Below are 4,406 nucleotides of genomic sequence, written 5' to 3' on the forward strand. Positions count from 1 at the left end.
CGACAATCTTATGCAAAGGTTGTCGTGCTACTAGGAGAACATAATATACGAAGAGGTACTTTTCTAGCTCTGTAAGAATTATTTCAAAGCTTTCATTCGATTTGAAAATATGCCAATTCTGTATCAGGATCATATGAGTGCGAGGAGGTGTTTCTTTTCCTAATACTACACCTGTTACTTGTCGACAATATTATGCAAATGGTGTCGTGCTACTAGGAGAACACAATATACGAAGAGGTCTTTTTATAGCTCTGTCAGAATTATTTCAAAGCTTTCATTCGATTTAAAAATATGCCAATTCAGTATCAGGATCATATAAGTGCGAGGAGGTGTTTCTTTTCCTAATACTACACCCGTTACTTGTCGACAAACTTATGCAAAAGGTGTCGTGCTACTAGGAGAACATAATATACGAAGAGGTCTTTTTCTAGCTCTGTCAGAATTACTTCAAAGCTTTCATTCGATTTAAAAATTTGCCAATTCTGTATCAGGATCATATGAGTGCGAGGAGGTGTTTCTTTTCCTAATACTACACCCGTTACTTGTCGACAAACTAATGCAAAAGGTGTCGTGCTACTAGTAGAACATAATATACGAAGAGGTCTATTTCTATCTCTGTCAGAATTATTTCAAAGCTTTCATTCGATTTAAAAATTTGCCAATTCTGTATCAGGATCATATGAGTGCTAGAAGGTGTTTCTTTCCCTAGTACTACACCTGTACTTGTCGACAAACTTATGCAAAAGGTGTCGTGCTACTAGGAGAACATAATATACGAAGAGGTCTTTTTCTAGCTCTGTCAGAGTTATTTCAAAGCTTTCATTCGGTTTTAAAATTTGCCAAATCTGTATCAGGATCATATGAGTGCGAGGAGGTGTTTCTTTTCCAAATACTACACCTGTTACTTGTCTACAAACTTATACAAAGGGTGTCTTGCTACTAGGAGAACATAATATACGAAGAGGGCTTTTTCTAGTTCTGTCAGAATTATTTCAAAGCTTTCATTCGATTTAAAAATTTGCCATTCTGTATCCGGATCATATGAGTGCGAGGAGGTGTTTCTTTTCCAAATACTACACCTGTTACTTGTCGACAAACTTGTGTAAAGGGTGTCTTGTTACTAGGAGAACATAATATACGAAGAGGTCTTTTTCTAGCTCTGTCAGAAATATTTCAAAGCTTTCATTCGATTTAAAAATTTGCCATTCTGTATCCGGATCATATGAGTGCGAGGAGGTGTTTCTTTTCCTAATACTACACCTGTTACTTGTCGATAAACTTATGCAAAGGTGTCGTGCTACTAGGAGAACATAATGCACGAAGAGGTCTTTTTCTAGCACTGTCAGAATTATTTCAAAGGTTTCATTCGATTTAAAAATTTGCCAAATCTGTATCAGGATCATTTGAGTGCGAGGAGGTGTCTCTTTTCCTAATACTACACCTGTTACTTATACAAAAATTTATGCAAAGAGTGTCGTGCTACTAGGAGAACATAATGTACGAAGAGGTCTTCTTCTAGCTCTGTCAGAATTATTTCAAAGCTTTCATTCGATTTAAAAATTTGCCAAATCTGTATCAGGATCATATGAGTGCGAGGAGGTGTTTCTTTTCCTAATACTACACCTGTTACTTTTCGAAAAACTTATGCAAAAGGTGTCGTGCTACTAGGAGAACATAATGTACGAAGAGGTCTCTTTCTAGCACTGTCAGAATTATTTCAAAGCTTTCATTCGATTTAAAAATTTGCCAATTCTGTATCAGGATCATATAAGTGCGAGGAGGTGTTTCTTTTCCTAATACTACACCTGTTACGTGTCGAAAAACTTATGCAAAGGTGCCGTGCTATTAGGAGAACATAATGTACGAAGAGGTCTTTTTCTATCTCTGTCAGAGTTTTAGTGGGGTTAGGTTAGGGTGGTAGTTAGGTTAGCTCAAAAATCTGGTATCAGGAGAATATAATGTGCGAGGAGATTGAAAGTTAAAATAAAATTTTAGTGAGGTTAGGTTAGGGTGGTAGTTAGGTTAGCTCAAAAATCTGCTATCAGGAGAATATCATGTGCGAGGAGATTGAAAGTTAAAATAAAATTTTAGTGAGGTTAGGTTAGGGTGGTAGTTAGGTTAGCTCAAAAATCTGGTATCAGGAGAATATAATGTGCCAGGAGATTGAAGGTTAGATTAAATCATTAGTGAGGTTAGGTTAGNGACTAGAAACCAATTTCGAAAAAAAATTCAAATGGCTGTAACTTTTGAACAAGTAGCCCAATCTTGGAACTGTTTGAAATTATGGATTCTACGGGCCACATTCTATAAGAAAATGTTTTTTCCGGGTCGATCTGAGACAATTTTTATTTTTCGGGGCTCAAAAAAGGCAGTGTATAACCTTCCATTTTTAACCAAAAATCGACGCCACCAAAATTTCTCGAGAAAACACTTTTTCTTATTAATTTTGGTGCGTGAATACAAAACAATTCGTACGTTTTCGATTAGACCTCTCAATAAAAAATTATGGACAAAAAACAAATTTCGAAAAAAATTCAAAGGGCTGTATCTTTTGAACTAGTAGCCCAATCTTGGAACGGTTTGAAATTATGGATTCTACAGGCCACATTCTATAAGAACATTTTTTCCGGGTCGATCTGAGACAATTTTTCTTCGGGCCTCAAAAAAAGGCAATGTATAACCTTCCTTTTTTACCAAAAATCGACTGCACCTAAATTTCTCGGGAAAACACTTTTTCTTATTAATTTTGGTGCGTAGAATTCAAAACAATTCGTACGTTTTCGATTAGACCTCTCAATAAAAAGTTATGGACAAAAAATAAATTTCGAAAAAAAATTCAAAGGGCTGTAACTTTTGACCTAGTGGCCCAATCTTGGAACTGTTTGAAATTATGGATTTTACAAGCCTCATTCTATAAGAAAATTAATTTTCCGGGTCGACCTGAGACAATTTTTTTTTCGGGCCTCCAAAAAGGGCAGTGTATAACCTTCCTTTTTTACCAAAAATTGACTGCACCAAAATTTATCGGGAAAACACTTTTTATTATTAATTTTGGTGCGTAGAATCCAAAACAATTCGTACTTATTCGATCAGACTTCTCAATAAAAAGTTATAGACTAGAAACCAATTTCGAAAGAAAATTCAAAGGGCTGTATCTTTTGACCTAGTGGCCCAATCTTGGAACTGTTTGAAATTATGGATTTTACAAGCCTCATTCTATAAGAAAATTTATTTTCCGGGTCGACCTGAGACAATTTTTTTTTCGGGCCTCTAAAAAGGGTAGTGTATAACCTTCCTTTTTTACCAAAAATTGACTGCACCAAAATTTCTCGGGAAAACACTTTTTATTATTAATTTTGGTGCGTAGAATCCAAAACAATTCGTACTTATTCGATCAGACTTCTCAATAAAAAGTTATAGACTAGAAACCAATTTCGAAAGAAAATTCAAAGGGCTGTATCTTTTGACCTAGTGGCCCAATCTTGGAACTGTTTGAAATTATGGATTTTACAAGCCTCATTCTATAAGAAAATTAATTTTCCGGGTCGACCTGAGACAATTTTTTTTTCGGGCCTCCAAAAAGGGCAGTGTATAACCTTCCTTTTTTACCAAAAATTGACTGCACCAAAATTTATCGGGAAAACACTTTTTATTATTAATTTTGGTGCGTAGAATCCAAAACAATTCGTACTTATTCGATCAGACTTCTCAATAAAAAGTTATAGACTAGAAACCAATTTCGAAAGATAATTCAAAGGGCTGTAACTTTTGACCTAGTGGCCCAATCATGGAACTGTTTGAAATTATCGATTCTACAGGCCTCATTCTATAAGAAAATTTATTTTCCGGGTCGATCTTTGACAATTTTTGTTCGGGTCTCTAAAAAAGGCAGTGTATAACCTTCCTTTTTTACCAAAAATGGACTACACCAAAATTTCTCGGGAAAACACTTTTTCTTATTAATTTTGGTGCGTAGAATCCAAAACAATTCGAACTTTTTCGATCAGACTTCTCAATCAAAAGTTATAGACTAGAAACCAATTTCGAAAAAAAATTCAAAGGGCTGTAACTTTTGAACTAGTGGCCCAATCTTGGAACTGTTTGAAATTATGGATTCTACAGGCCACATTCTATAAGAAAATTTTTTTCCGGGTCGATCTGAGACAATTTTTTTTTCGGGCCTCAAAAAAAGGCAGTGTAAAACCTTCCTTTTTTATCAAAAATCGACTGCACCAAAATTTCTCGGGAAAACACTTTTTCTTATTAATTTTGGTGCGTAGAATCCAAAACAATTCGTAGTTTTTCGATCAGACTTCTCAATCAAAAGTTATAGACTAGAAACCAATGGCAATGTACTTACGAACCAAAAGAAATAACCACAACCCTCGACCGCGCGATTGTGACAT

This window comes from Photinus pyralis, unplaced genomic scaffold (genome assembly GCF_008802855.1).
Source record: "Photinus pyralis isolate 1611_PpyrPB1 unplaced genomic scaffold, Ppyr1.3 Ppyr1.4_LG10, whole genome shotgun sequence".
Lineage (NCBI taxonomy): Eukaryota > Metazoa > Arthropoda > Insecta > Coleoptera > Lampyridae > Photinus > Photinus pyralis.